This window comes from Prionailurus bengalensis, chromosome C1, assembly GCF_016509475.1.
Source record: "Prionailurus bengalensis isolate Pbe53 chromosome C1, Fcat_Pben_1.1_paternal_pri, whole genome shotgun sequence".
Classification (NCBI taxonomy): domain Eukaryota; kingdom Metazoa; phylum Chordata; class Mammalia; order Carnivora; family Felidae; genus Prionailurus; species Prionailurus bengalensis.
The window spans coordinates 121249849-121266534 of NC_057345.1; positions in this window are offsets into that span (position 1 = coordinate 121249849).

The window sequence follows — 16686 nt, forward strand, 5'->3', positions numbered from 1 at the left end:
AAGCTAATATAGAATTTGATATTAGATGGAGAGGCCCAATAGTTATAGAATATAGAATGTACAATTGGCTGAGTGAAGGTGGCAGGCTATGGGCGGTGAACACCCAGATATTGCAAGCGGGCGATCATTGTTATTGGCAGAAAACCCTTTGGTCAAGTTGTCACCTGTAGTATATGGGATGTAGACAACATGTTGACTAAAGTTATTGAGGAATAAATGCAGATTATTGGGATTTTCTGGTTAGTTCTTTCCTATGTTAGCAACATTTTATGAGTGGAATGAATTCAGGCTAGAGCCAGTCTGTCTGAAAGTAGATAATGAAGAATATATAGCTTTGCTAAGGAAGATTTTTTTTCATATTATGGCTGGCAGTATAAATTGACCAAGAGTCTCATTTTATATTTAAAACCTTGTACTGTTGAAAAAATTCACTCTTGTGCATCAAACATAAACAATTATAAACACTGCTATGAAGTAGTGGGCCTTAGTTTCTAGCCTTTCTCAAACACTTTTCATTAAGTATTTTCTGCTAAGAGGTAAGCTGACAGACAAGGACTGGTGTTCTTTTAAAATTTATTTTGAGGGGGGGAGAGAGAGAAAGAGAGAGAGAGAATCCGAAGCAGGTCCCACATTGTCAGTGCAGAGCCCGATGTGGGACTTGTATTCATGAACCACAAGATTATGACCTGAGCCTGAACTCATGAGCCACAAGATCACGACCTGAGCTGAATTAAGAGTTGGATGATTAACTGACTGAGCCACCCAAGTACCTCACAAGGACTGGTGTTCTGAGGGAAGCTTATTTTCGATTGCCTCAAGGTAACTACTGGTCACTATATGACCAGTATATGGCTAAAAGAATAAGCAGAATCAAAAGTCAATTGATAAAAGATATGAGTCTTCAGGTTAAAAGAGGAAGTTTAGGCAAGATTTCACCTATGTGTACCATGACATTGACTAAATTTTAGATAGAACTTAAAAAATTCAAGCTTGCTTCTTTATGTTCAACTCTTGTGGCTATACCTGGACCTCTAAACTCAACCCATGAGATGAAATTCACAACCCCCCTGAAGTTTCTAAAAGAGGCATTTTCTCTAACTCTCATTTTAGATGTTGCCTTGGAGTTTAACAGACTGGAGGTATCTTGCCCAGAAGTCGGATTTATAGTGAATGAGTAAGATTTGCCTGGATAGCAGAATGGAGTCCCATCCAATAGACTAAGCACATCCTAAAGTCCTTACTATTCTTATCTACGAAACATGCTGGTTTCCCATATCTGCTCCCCCCTTTTTTTTACCCAATGAGAAAACTTGTTATTGTAATCTGATTCCTTTTCCATCCTTGTATATTGTGTATTTGTGAGAGATGACTTGTCTTTTAGTCTTAAATATCAAGAAACCAAGAGAAGCCTCATTCTATCTAGGCAGAGATATCATACATCACCCACAGATCTGGACTTTGAACAGGATTAAGAAACTGAGTGAGACTTTGGGCTTGTTTCCATGTGAGGGAGTCTATTTAACTTGGGTGGGGGTAGACTGTGTAAGACACTGCTACTTTCTTATCCTGCATTTGAACTTTAAGTGACAAAAATCCCCTGATATTGTTGGGGATGGCAATGTGTTTAGTTTAAAACCAAAACCTTACTTCCTCAGACTCCCTTTTGGATATGGATGACCCTATGTCTCTGTTCTAGCATCTAAGATGGAATGACTTAGTAGACATTCCAGGAAAGCTATTATGTTCCGGGGGGGGGGGGGGGGGGGGGGGGGAGGATGATTTGGCCATCACACACATTTCCCCTTTTGTGTTTATCCCCAACTTCCTTCCTGGAACACATAAGCAGTTTAGCTATCTTGTCACTATAGGATGAAAGGTGCACTAAAGGTTGTGGAAAAGAAAGATAAAAGGACGTGAGTTTCTGGTAATGCCATGGCACCTGTGTATACCACTTACTTCTCAGCTGCTTGTCACATCAGAAATATACCCCTCCCCTCAAAATAAAGTACATAAATTAAATAGAAACACCTATCTGCTTAAGCTATTTTCAAAATTCTCTTACATGGAGATAGATATAACCCTAATGGATAGGAATTTTTGGGTATTCAAACAAATACCTCTTCCTGACACAATGAAAATTTACATTAAATGTAGTAATTTAATTTACAATAGTAAATTAATGAGAAAGTGAAAAACAAACACAAAAACAATACCCAACACCTTTCAACTGATATTTCTCTCATGATGTTCCAAAACATCCACTGCTTGCAATTAAATGAATTTAAGTATGATTTCCTCCAAGAAGCGAAGTGAAATCTCATTTTGACAGACCTTAAGCTGTCCACATAACTACTTTTATATTTCTTAGGCCCTACCAAGTTGCTGTGTCTTTTAAGTGCAGAGAAAGGAAATAGCCTTGAGGCAGCATGCAGAGCAACTCCAAATTGACTACTCTTCCCCCGTTACCCAGTACACAGGGCATGTCTGCTTTGGATCCACAGAGCAGAGAACTGCTCTCTTTCCAGGACCGTATAAACCAGATATCCATTAAACTAGATAACGTTATCAGTGCAATAGGAAAAAAAGCATTCTTACATTCTTACTTTCTGAAGTCCAGATCTGTAATATCCAACATCCTTAAGCCTCCCTTTCCAGATCTCTTCTTAATCTCTTTAGGGTTCTCTAGGGCCACAGAGATGATAGCGAAATGTGGTGACTGATCTTCTGGCATGGTCAGAAACTTTTGCTGTACCACCTTTCTTAGAAAATCCCCCCAAAATCTTTACAGTGGGGCAATCTATAAACCATTGCTTATTGCAAATCTATAAAAATAAACTTCCAACATCCATCATGAATGATAGAATTCTCAGAAAAGAGGTTCTGTTTGTCATGCAATGAGGCTATGGAAACTAAGGAAGTTCTACAGAAACCAGAGACACTTGGCTGGCACTGTTGCTACTGTTGGGAAATTTTTCTTCTTCATAGAGTTTCCTAGAAAACAGACACCAAGTAAAGAGTCAGATAAAAGCAATTCAAATTTAACAGATGGAGATGATTATGTTTGGCTACAATGGATCTTTAACAAACAGTTGCTCTCATGACTTTACTTGGTGGGATTGAGGTATGGAGTCAGATGGTCTTACATTTTCTTCCAATGGTGTTTGGCTTTTCATTGCATTGTAAGTGAAACCAGGGCTCCACTCATACTTTTTTTTCCCACCCCAATTCACTGCTTTAAAAAGTGCATTGGATAATCTTCTACACCTAATTTCTATTCAAACATATTTGGCAGTGTCTATAAAGAGAAAATACTAGAGCTGAAAATATTATGCCCTACAGTCAGGACTTGCATGGAAACTTGGAAGTGTGTTAAAGAATAGGAGTCAAGAATCCCACACAGATTTACAGATTTATACTGCCTAGAAGATTTTAACAATATATGACTCCTTCCGACATTCAGAACACATGGAAATCAGTTAATCTAGATGTGTCTGCAAATCTGTCCCTCTATTAAACAATGGGAGATAAAGGAAATGTACTCAATTCATCAAATGAAATTTATAAAAATTATGTAAATGGAGCAAAACTACTCTGGTTCAAAGGGAGAAACTGGGAAGTAAGACTTGGCCGTGCCTTGACTCCTGAAGCAGGCACAAGGTATTCTAGGAAAAACTAGTGTTCCAAGGATCACAATTTATAAATCACTGACTTATTCAAACCATCTCACTTTACTGAGGAGGCATCTGAGACATATGGATGTCCAACACCTACATTGTACTTCTAATCATTTCATGGGCTTATGTGCTTCAGGACTAACACTGAAATTTGGCAGGCACTCATAACAGCCATCCTTCTTTATCATCTCCCCCACTTCCTTTAGGCAGTGGAGACCATGATGAGGAAGAAAGATAATCAAGTGTTAAAAGTGGATCAATATGGGAAGGAGAGAAGACATTTCCTGGGGCTGGGATTTTAGGGTTTCTGACAAGAAATAGGATACCTGTCATGGTGCACATGTATGACAGAATCTCTGGATGGATCTCTCCATGGATCTCTGGATAGCCTAGTCTGAAGTCAGCAGAAAGACCATTGTGAGGCCACCTCTGAGGCAGCTGAGAGCATCAGGACTTGACAGATAGTGCCAAATGTTGTGAGCAGGATTCCCAAGTGGCAGAGGGAACAATGAGGTCAAGAGCCAAAGCTTAAGAACCAGACCCTTCCCATCCCACCTACCCACCCTGAATATTTATATGAGTCAAGAAGTAAGGACTCCTAAGATGATGAGATGAATTTTTTTCCTGCTTGACTGGGGACGTCTCAATGTTGGTTGGTTTGCAACCTCTTCCAGTGTTTCCTGGGTATAATCTGAAACTGGTTTCTGAATGTAGAGGGCAGGAGACACTGAAGAAAGAGGCAAGACACTCCAGGTTGGAAGGTGGTAGCTTTAATAAGCAAGGGAACTTACATGAGGCTTGTCTTGGGTGGTTGCATGATGAGGAGATCTTTGCACCCATCTGCCAAATCTTTTAAGTTTATGTAGAGGACTTAGCTGGGTTCAGTTATTTGTGCCACCACATGGTCTCAGCACCACATCACTATCTCAAGGCTATGTTCTTGGGGCAGCTTCTGAATGTGGTGAAAGCAAGTGGATTCCAAGGACTCAGAAGAGGAACCTTGGGTTGCTGCGGTCCAGCTCACAGGTCAGCTGGTGGTCACATTCACTTGATGACTTTGCCCACTGATCTTGGACCGATTTGAACAATGTTGTGGGGCAAATTCATAAACTATTCCAATACAAGTGGCAAGAGAAATATAACAATTGTGAATCCTTAATCATTCTGATGTGGCCCTGTTTGGACTATCTTCTACTCAAAGGACAGAGACATTTTGTGTATGAGAGGTCACATAGGAAAAACTGTGGGACAAAGTAACTCTGTGTCTCCATGATAGATCACCATAAAGACAAAATGGATTTGTTTGCAGTATTTCTATTAAACAACGGGAGATAAAGGACATGTACTCCATCTTCTCCAAATATTCAGAAACTTACAGTGTTTAATGACACAGATAAGTTCTGGGGACAGGAGGAATGACAACAATGCAAAATCAGAGAAGCAAAGAACATGTAGCGGAAGTCGTTTGTTTTCTAAGCAATGAAGTCATTTATCTCCATCTAGCAATGTTATCTATTGATCCGTCATTTTCCTCTAGGGAAAAGGAGAAGCAATAATCCCTGGCCAAAGGGGAAAAGGACCCCAGGTGCACAACCCATCTTACTGGTGGTGGCAGGTGTGCTGGCCAGCAAGTTTCCCCAGCGGCTTTGAAAGGTCAGTGACTGGCAGAGGAGGGGACACCTCTCTAGTTTTATGCCAGTTTCTAGAGCTGCAGATTGTTACTGTCCAGGCAGAGAAAGACAAAGATTCTTCATTCTAGCAGGAGCCTGCAACATGGCCACCCCTCGTGAGGGGTTCATGCCACCTAAGATTTTGTTAACACACATGTTCCCTTAGAGTGGTACCTTCTTTTCTTTCCTTTTTTGGCAGCAAAAGCATTTTGAAAGTTACAAATATATGAGAAGCATAGAGATAAATAAAATGAACTCAGTTTTAGCCCCAGATTTATCAAGTCTTAGCATTTTGTCACATTTGCACAGTTTTTTTCAAGGCATATTTTACAGAAGCAGTTGGCCCCCGGCTTCCTCTCCCCGTCCCATTCTCTGCTCATCTTCCTTTCCCGGAGGCCGTCCTTGAACAATTTGTTGGATATCATATTCATGAGACTTTTATACTTTTATCTACTTAATGTATTTACTTCCAAATAGTATACATGCTTTTAAACCTTTTAAAATGATAAAATATTATATATAGCCACTCTGTAATTTAGTGTTTTTGTTTACCATTGTTTTCAATATGTGGTTATTGTCAATTATATGCAATTGATTGTATATGATTAAGATTGGTAATATAAGGATATAATTGTGCATCTAGCAATCTTGTTAATTGCTATTAACGTCAGTAGTTTATCTGTAGATATCTCTAGATCTTTTTTGGATTTGTTATAGAAATAATAATAAACTTGTAAATATTGACACTTTGTTCTTCTTTTTAAATTCTTATGCTTTCCTTTTCTTTTCTGTTGATTCATGGCATTGGCCATGACCACTGGCGTAATGCTCAATCTAAGTGAGAATAGATGGCATCTTTAATTCTTTCTTGGCTTGGATGGTTTGAATGGCTAAAGACTTTCTTTTCCATTCTTAATTTGCTTACAGTTTTACCATGAGCAACTGTTGCATTATAGCAAATACTTTTTCCTCTACTGAGAAAATTATATGATTTTCCTCCTTTACTCTCTTAATGTGATGCTAATAGATTTTCTGATGTTGAAACATGAATTTGACTTTTACTGTGGTGAATTATATTTAATAGCATTTTACTTTAAGGTTTTAATCTTTAACAGTTTCATTCAAAAATAGCAACAAAAATTCGTAGTTCTTTAGAATAAATCATACAAATTAAGTAGGTCATTTGTGAAGAACATACAAAATATTTTTCGAGGCCATAAAAGAATACCTGAATATATATAACAAAATCTATGATTATAAGTGATGATCACATTTACATGGGATTAGTTACTTTCTTTTTATTTTGCTTTTAACTCATTCTATCTTTCATTTTTATACTTTCTGCAATAGTTTTTTTTTTTTTTTAAGCCAAGAGATTTCATTCTGTTCTCTTCTGGCTTGATAAAGATTTATCTGCAACATTGCCTGGTCCTAGTGTTCTGGATCTTCTTTACAAAGTATTTTAAGAAGCTGTGAACTCTTAATTTAATAAACAAATCAATTTCTTTATTAATTTTTAAAATTTTGTTTCAGTATAGTTAACACATAATGTCACACTACTTTCAAGTGCACGATATGGTGTTGGATAAGTTTATATGTTATGCTATGTTTACCATAAGCTACCACCTGTCACCATACAACGCTATCACAGTGCCATTGACTATACTGACTCTCAGTTTATTTATTTTTTTAACGTTTATTTATTTTGAGAGAAAGGGAGAGAGAAAGAGAGGGCACAAGTGGGAGGGAGAGGGAGAGAGAATTCCAAGCAGGCTCCGCACTGTCTGCACAGAGCTCAGTGTGAAGCTCAGATTCACAAACTGCAAGATCATGGCCTGAGCTGAAATCAAGAGTCAGGTGCTTAACTGACTGAGCCACCCAGGTGCCTTGACTCTCAGTTTAGATGCATAAAGATGAGGAAAGGGTTTTATTAATCAATTTCTGTGTTATGTCTGACCACTTCAGGAAGATGATACAGGTCCCAGAGTTTAATCCATAGAATAAATGATGATAAATCACCTGAGAGGGACAAGGAGTCAGTTTTGTTTCTAATGTGTCTGTTAAAATAACTTTCTGGACGTTTTTTGTTTATTGTAATTCTACTTTTATAAGTTGGATTTCTTTATATATAATATATGGAATTAACAATTAAAATGTAAGCATTCTGCATATCGTGTATGTATAAAAATGCATATATATATAATATTTGTTTAAAAATAAAACATGAAAAAATAAAAATGCAACAGGAAAGAAATAATAATTGTGCAGGGATATAGAGATGAAATGTACAGGTGGATTCTTGGCAGGAAGTAAGGAGAGCTTGTATTCATATTGCAACTGGTTAGTATTTAGCGCTCTGACCTCTGGCTAAGTGACTTTTACTCTCTTAAACCCAGTTACTTCATCTGTAAATGAGAGGTTTGAAACACTGCGCTTTGTGGCATCCCGAGGCGTTCTGTGAAGTCTACCCAGGAACTGTCATTGTTGAGGATTCTAGGTGTGTCCAACTCTCTTCAACCATGGATGCTTACTCTGTGTCAAGCTCCACTTTGCCTACTTTATAGGCACTACATCAGTAAGTTTAATTTATTTTTCAAAAGTCTACAGTTAGGTAGTGTGGCTGTCCACAATGTGCAGATGAGATAAGTAAGGCAGAGGGAGGCTGAGTAACTTTCTCAAGGTCATATAACTGGTTAAGTGGTGGTGATGGGCGTCTGGTTCCAGGGCCTCTAATTCCAATCCCTATGCTGCACTGTTATTTGCCTTGTAAGATTTACCTTGAATAAACAGTCTTGTACCTAAAATATTAAAAATATAGAACCATCAAAATCTCTAAGATTCATAGTTTCAATTGTGCCGGTTCATCATGGCAAGGAGGCCACGATCAATCCTGCAATGTGGGAAACTCTTCCGGCTCTGGTCTGATGGACATGCCTGGGACTCAGGAGGAGTTTGATCTTTTTCCTCTAGAGCAATGCGGTGCCTCTCGAGGCCATGAATATCTGTGTGTTACAGTATTCATTCTCATTTCTAACCATTCAATTGTACCGATCTCCTTGGTCTTGTTGGGAACTAGAGGCACTGAAAAAGTAAGAAAAAAATGAAAAAAATGAGGCAGACAGAAAGTAATGGCTTTTTTTGTCGGGCAGGACTGAGTTTAAGTCTCAGCTTTGCCAACAAATGTTAGCTGTGTGACTTTGGGAAAGTTAATTAATCTTTTGATACCTCAGCGTTTTTCATCTAGAAAGAGGGAATAATAATGCCATTTACTTTATAAGGCTGTATGAACATTAAGAAACAGAATGCGTACAAAAGTCTCAACATAATACCTGGTATACCATCAATAATTAATAAATATTCTGTACTCTCTTTTTGCCTCTCACAGAGGAGATTGTGTGCCAGAGGCCTTATTTCCTTAATCTGCCATGTTGGAATCTGTAATTGACTGCATGACTCCTGCTAGACTATACTTCTTTAATTTTTTTTAATGTTTCTTATTTTTGAGAGAGAGAGAGAGAGCGAGCGAGCACACATGTCTGAGCAGGGGAGAAGCAGAGAAAGAGGGAGACAGAGGATCTGAAGCAGGCTATGTGCTGACAGCAGAGAGCCTGATGCAGGGCTTGAACTCACGAACTATGGATCATGACCTGAGCTGAAGTCAGACGCTTAACCCACTGAGCTACCCAGGTGCCTTTCTTCCTTTAATTTTTGTGGCTTTTTGCCAGTCTTCTGAGTAAGCCAGGCATTTGTCTTCTTTGTTATCACATTTCCTTAGATTTCTCTTCGATACGGAATTATTAGAGAAAGTCAGATATTTGTCTGATCTTTTTGTCGTGTTCTCTTTCCTCAATTTCCTCCTTACCTCAACACTTTGTCTCAAATTTCTTGTTCCTTTTGAGCCATACAAGTTCCTTTGAATATAGCCTGAAAAGTCCGGTAGCTGGGAGCTGAACACTAATCTTGGTCTTTGGTGGGAAATGATATAAGTGTGGTGACATAACTCACATGTGGATATGTTCTGTATTATTTTACCTCTTTTCCCTAAAGGAGAAAATATGCTGAACAGAAAAATCAACCTTATTCTTTTTGATGGAAGATAAACTATGGGTTGGTTGAGAACCCATACTTATTTAGAACTTTTCCAAGTACAAAACATGACTGTTGTATTATGATTCCAGGATCTGAGCCTGAATACTTATGAAAATATGTATTCCAGAATTGATTGTCCCTTTGATTAAACTTATCTATGACATCACTTGTTTTTTTTAAATTTAACTCATATTTGTTGATTGCCAACCTTGTTTCAGGTACCAGGAGAAACTGTGAGGAAGCATAAGTCAGGACTCCTCTCCTGAAGGACTTAGCCATCCTCTGAGTATCAAGGCTATGGATAACACAATTTTAAGTCTGCAGGAACACAGGAAATAATGTACGCTAGAGTTCCTCCCATGGCACATACTATAGGGCAAACTTCATTAAACCGATAGATAATTAAGGAAACTTCACCAGAAGGAATCGTGGTGAGCTTTGAATACATTTAATTATAGATGTAAGATTAATTCAAAAGTGGATACATGAATGGAAGAAGAGAAAGCAAATGCTTGTTCAGAAATAAAGGGAATAATTCAACTAAAAAATCAGAAGAGAAGGAAAAGAGAAGGAAAGAGAAGGATCAGAGTCAATTTTCTGACTCATCTCTTAATGATTGTTATATAGGTGACAGGTATAACTGGCAGTCAAAGGATATCATTTAAAGCTGACCCACCAAATAGTAAAACCCTAAGTACGGGGACAGAGGCCTTCTTCATAAAAGGTAGTCTAGAAAATTAGTCACTAGAACAAAAATACAAAGTCTCTTAAAGATCAAAAGAAATAAGAATAAAAAAGAGCAAATAAGAAAACATAGTTAATTTGACCTAATATGCACAGTAGATATAATTTAACGTGTTTGAGAACATTTAAGTTGTATTAATGAGTATAAATTCTTTAAATAAAATTTTTTTAGTGCTTATTTATTATTTTTGAGTGAGAGACAGAGAGCGAGTGGGGTAGGGGCAGAGAGAGAGGGAGACATAAAATCCGAAGCAGGCTCCAGGCTCTGAGCTGTCAGCACACAGCCTGATGTGAGGCTTGAACTCAGGGACTGCGAGATCATGACCTGAGCCCAAGTTGGAAGGTTGGTTTACTGAGCCACCAAGGGGCCACAATTAGTATAAATTCCTAACTCACCTCTTAAAAGAAAAAAATATATATTTTTCAAATGTTTATTCATTTATTTTGAGAGAGATAGAGTGTGTGTGCATGCACATGAGTGGGGGAGGGACAGAGAGACAGGAAGAGAGAAAATCCCAAACAGATTCTGTGTTGTCAATGCAGAGCCCTACATGGGGCTCCATCTCACAAACCACAAGATCATGACCTGAGCCAAGATCAGGAGTGAGATGCTTAACAGACTGAGCCACCCAAGTGCCCCAGAAAAAAGATTTTCAAATTGAATTACAAAGTAAAACCAAGATCTATGCTATAAACAAAAGATACACCTAACACAAAATTACTCAGGCAAAAAAAAAAAAAAAGTAAATAAAGGCATGGGCCAATGTGTATCAAGTAAATGCAAACAATAAGGAAATGGGGCTTGCAGTCTTGATGTCAGACAATGTAAAATTCAGGCCAAAAAGCATTATGATATAAAGAACACATGCGGAGGGTTAAAGACCACAGTGCAAAATGAGTCTATTACGTCATGAATACTATGCATCATTTAATACAGCATTTGCCTTCATAAAGCAGAAACTAGGGGAGCTGCATAAGCGAAAATGGACAGAAATGTACTAAAAACAGGAGATTTTAAGAAACTATTCTAAGTCTAAGACAGGCCAGGTGAACTAAAAAATAAGTAAAGCTGTTGAAAGCCTAAGCAATGTGATTGATGCATTGCATGTGTTGTGTTGGATGTTGGAGCTGGTTCAGACAGTACGAATGCATATGTGTCTCCCTCACTCTGTGTTCAATGACAGCACATGGTAACTTGAAATTGGCAAAGTGGGCAGTATTTATTCCACAGAAATTGGAAAACCCTATACATCAGCGCTTTTTGTTGTGTTGTTTCTTCTTCTTCTTAGGGCTACTTTACTAGCATTCCTATATCAATTTATGTTCCTCCATAATATAAAATACCTCTTCTTCTCAAGTACAGATGGATCATTAAAAAAAGAATTGACTGTACGTTAGCAACTAAGAAAACTAAAAATAAATTACAAAATCAGTGTCAAAACTATCCTTCTATCAAATTATTCTTGGGTAACAGGAAATATAAAACATAATTGCAATTAAAAATAATGACAATTGAAATAGTATGTTAAAATTTGTAGGATATGATTGAATCAGTGATAAAGGACACGTTTATATGTTTATATACTTATGTCGATTAATAGTTTCATTCACACAATGAATAAATAATAAAAATGAATTATATTAAATTTATAAAGCTAGTAAAAGAAAAACAAATTAAATCCCCCAAAAAGAAGAAATAAGAGTAACAGAAAAGCTATCAAAATATTGTTTTTTTTTTTTAAAAAAAGTAACGAAAATAGACAAACCACAAACTATTATAATGTTGAATAAGAGGAGAAAGCACACATAGAATATAAAATGGTAAGAAATAATGAGAGGAAATGACAAATAATAAGAAATAATTTGTATAACTCCATATAAATAAATTTGAAGTCCCAGGATAACAAGAATATTTTGCTACATAGATACAACCTATTAAAATTGACCCTAGTATCCATTGAAAGCTTAACTACACCAATTTCCATGAAAAGAGAAAGAATGTTATCAAACGAAAAATAGAAACAACAAAGTCTGTCCTCCAAAACACTACAGTCCCAGGTGGTTTCACAGGGTAATTGTACCAAAAATTCAAAGACTAGGTGATCCTAATGCTGTATTGATATTTTCAGAGTACAGAGAATTATTTATACAAAGGAAGTACAACATTGATACCAAAATCTAGTAAAGTTACACCAAAGAGAAAACTATATACAACTCAATTTTCATTTTGAATTGCAATGGAAAGATATACAGACCTATTTGTAAAATAATATTATGCTACATGGGAAGTGAGATTTGTTTACAGAATAAATTTATGTGCTTCTTCTCTTGTCCTGTTTTATTTTGTTGCCATATTATTTTATTTCTACACGTGCTATAATTCCACAATGATAACAATGTTATTGTTTTTGCTTTAAGGAATTAATTCAGTTTTGAATAATTAAGAAAATAAAGAAAAGCAGGGTTTTTTTTTTTATATTACTCATACATTTCTCAGTGTGCTTCCTATCTTCCCCTGGATAGATCTTTTTTTAAAAATGTTTATCTATTTTTGAGAGAGAGAGAGAAAGAGAGACAGTGGGGGAGGGGCAGAGAGAGAGGGAGACAGAGAATCCCAAGCAGGCTCCACATCTGTCAGTGCAGAGCCCAATGTGGGCTGGAACTCATGAACTGTGAGATCATGACCTGAGCCAAAATCAGGGGTCAGATGCTTAACTGACTGAGCCACCCAGGCAGCCCAAGATCTGATTTCTTATTTGATGTCTTTACCCTACTGTCTGAGTAAATGCCTTTAATATTTCTTATGATGGCCTATTAGCAACAATTTAATTTGTTTTGCTTATTTGAAAATACTTTTATTTTTATCTTTTGTGGGTACAAAATTCTAGGGGTTTTTTTTTGTCTTTCAGTAAATTAATAATGTCAAAACATGATCTTTTGTCCTCTGTTGTTTCTGATGAGAAATAAGCTATCATTCTTGTTGTCATTTGTTTGTCAAAAACGTGTTTCATTTTCCTCAGACAAGCTTTTAGAAATTTTGTCTTGTGTTTAGCTTTATGCTTTGTTAGTGTGGGTATATTTTAGATTTTTCCCTCAGTTCTAAAGTGAATCTGTTCATCATTATATGCCTTTAACTCTGAGGCCTTAAGAGGTTCCTCTGGGAAATTTGAGGTATTTCCCAAACCCCTCTCATGTGACATGATTCACTCCAAAACCTGTATCCATCTACTGAAGCCTCTACTCAGGTGTCTCCATTATTCAGGGGTTCTTTTCACTTTGGTCTCTTTGGTCTCCACCAAACACATACAGTTCAGGGTCTGCCAAGGATTGGAGCAGAATTCCTGTGCAGATTTTGGGGCTCCTTGAGGTTTTCTTATTCCTAGGACTTTCCTCTCAACTTTGTTGAACTTTGATAATCCCAAACTCCTCCTTGGATTCCTCAGACCAGAAAGACTGAGGCCATGTTTGAATCCCAGCTCTGCAATGTCCTGTGTACTGAGAATACTCTCTGGGGAAAAGCTGGATGAACGTGCATCTCAGAGGGACTGATTGCTTCCAATTTCTGCCCTTGGTGATTTCAAACAGTTATTGTCTAGTTTTCCCCATTGTTTATAGTTGTTGTCCCTGGAAGGGTTAGTGTAAATCAAGTTACCTTCCCCTTTCCTGGAATCAGAAATTAGACTATAACATATTGAATAAAAATAATGTTATGAGTCCTAGTCATAGTCAAGGTGTGTGTGTGTATGCGCGTGCGTGTGTGTGTGTGAGAAAGAGAGAGAGAGAGAGAGAGTGAAAGAAAGAAAGAAAGAAAAAAGAAGGAAAGAAAGAATGAAAGAAAGAAAAGTGTTTTTTTCTCTTAATGAAGGTAATGAACAATTTAGAAAATCGCTACTTTTCAATTCCTTAATATAAAAATTGCATCAGGCACAGGCCATCAAAGGCAAAAGGCTGTCAGAGAACAGGATACATCTATGATGTTAAAGTCTACAGACTGGTTACTCATTACAGTGTTTGAAAAAAAAGACAAAAGGAAAAGAAAAAAGGGAAAATGAATCAGATGTTAATGATGACAAAAAAAATCATACAAGTTTATACTGTTCATAATATCAGAAAGCAGAAAATAAAGAGAAAGCAAATGTTATTCATGAAGGATTAGGAATCAGACCAATAACAGATTAAATATCAGAACACACTATGTCAACACCTTTAAAATTTGAGAGAAAAAACCTGAACCTTGAATTTTATTTCAAGGCAAGTTCTCAAACAAACTGAAGAGCAAAATATAAAAACCATTTTGGACATATGAGAATGCAGAAAATTTTTCTCCTAGACATTCTCTATGAAAAAGTATACTTTAGGGCATTCTCCAGGGGAAAAAAAAGCAAAGGGACCATTAATCCTGGGGAAAGAATGACATTACAGACCAGAAGCAGTGTCAGTTAACTATTCCCCCAGTGAAGTGAAAGAGCTGAAAGGGAAAATGTGGTTTCTTCCTGACAAAGACTCAGAAAATTGCTCTTCTACCAATGAGCAGCTGATGGCTTAGAACTGCAAAGTCGTAATAATGAAAATGTTGATTTTTTTTGTTTTATGAGCTTTAGTCACATCCAATATGAAATATAGGCAGCTAAATATAGTCTCATATTAAAATATAAATATTTTAAACATTGAAAATATAAATGTAACACTGAAATGAAGAGTGCACAGTAGATGAGGGGATGGCAAAGGAAGATGGACCAGGCCAAGTGCCTCAGTTTTGGTGATAGGGCAGCAGTAGATACTCTCAAGTTGGTAAATACTGAAGAGATGACTAACTCGTTGTACAAATCCATAAGGTGAAGACTAGAAGAACCGAAAACTGCCTTGGCAGAGTTATCCCTGTGGAGTGGGGACAAGATTGAGGGAAAGGAAGATTGTTTCGCTTTCTTTTTATTCTTTTGTTCAAAGTATTTTTGTTAATAAGGTCATGCATTATTTGTATTATTAAAAATAGGCTATTTTTAAAAAGTAATTTTATTTATGGTTACCCAAACGCTGAGATACTATACAGCAATGAAAAGAATAAACTAGATCTACGTGTACATCATGACAGGGAAAGATAGCCATTGTCATTGCCTCATGAAATAAGCCATGTTGCAGAAGAGAACTGCACACTCCCAGTGTGTGAAAACAGCACACATATGCATATGTGTGTGTATTTATATATTTCATATAATAAAAACATGTTGGATAAGAAAAAAATTAAACTCAAAGGTAAGAACTTTGAACCAAGTGGTTCTCCAGCAATTCCCATCAAATTATTATCAGCCCTGCCATCAGGCTTCTTGCATCCTGAACCTAGCTTAGGTCCAGCTGAGATACTAAGAGGAATTCTCACCGGAATCTCTCCTCCTTAATCTCCCATTTTCCTTCTGTTTCCACCCAAGTGCCCTGAGTTGCTCTGCGTGTGGTGACCTACTAGTCTGCAGCTCTGCCAGCTTCATATAAATTTGAACCCTTATTTTGCCAAGTTTACTGAGCTATATCAGAGCAACTATTAAATGTATTTTTGGTATAATTGTCCATGTGCCCATTGGGAATAATTGGGGTATTGGTTTAAAAGGTTCCCTTAGCTAAATAAGCTCACCTCTATAGGCTCTGGTTTCCTTCTGACAAACCAGGTGTCTGGGCTGGAACATTCCTCAGGTCCCTGCTGGCTCCTCTATCCTGTACCTCTAGACTCTTGGTTTGTGAATATCTTAAGAGGGCAATGAGTGTTTGAAGGACATGGTTTAAAAATGATGGAAAGCGTGGCTGAGAGCAACTTTAAGCATTGCTAAAAAATTCTATCAGGAACTCTTCAAATGTCCTACAGGAGAAATAAAAGGACTCAGACACAGCATGTTGCATCCATACCAGAACACCACCACGAGGGGAAATACTTGGCTCTCCCGGCGCTTGTTCAAGCCGCATTAATTTGACAGCATGCACGAACTGTTGACTGCCTGCCGAAGTCTTCCATTGTCTGCGGCTCGTTGAGTGCACAACTGCTCTGATCGAGAGCAGTTCTGTGCCAGGCAGCTGCGGAACGAACAAGTTATACACAGCCAAAGAAACCTGAAGCCTCATCAGCTAATCGGTGGGTGCCTTGGGAGAGGAATTAAAGTGGAGGAAGGTGCATATAGAATGAGGAAGGTGATGATGGAAAGAAATAAGCTGACATTAAGAGGTGACAAAAGTCACGGGAAAAATGTGTGCCTTCTGGTTAGAAGCAAATGAAACACATTTGGATACAATCGCGGAGTCCAGGGGCACGGAGGAGAAAATGAATTTGGTAAGGGAAGGCGATGAGAGGCTTCTGGAAGGTGGGAGAGAGTTAATGAAGTTGTTTGGAAGTGCTTAATGATTATGCTGATTATAAAATACAAGAGACACCAGGGGAAACGGAAATCTAGGCTGGACGCATTGTACATTTTACATCCGTTTGCTGGTTGCTGGTTGCTGGTTGAGACAAGAAGTGACAGCATAAG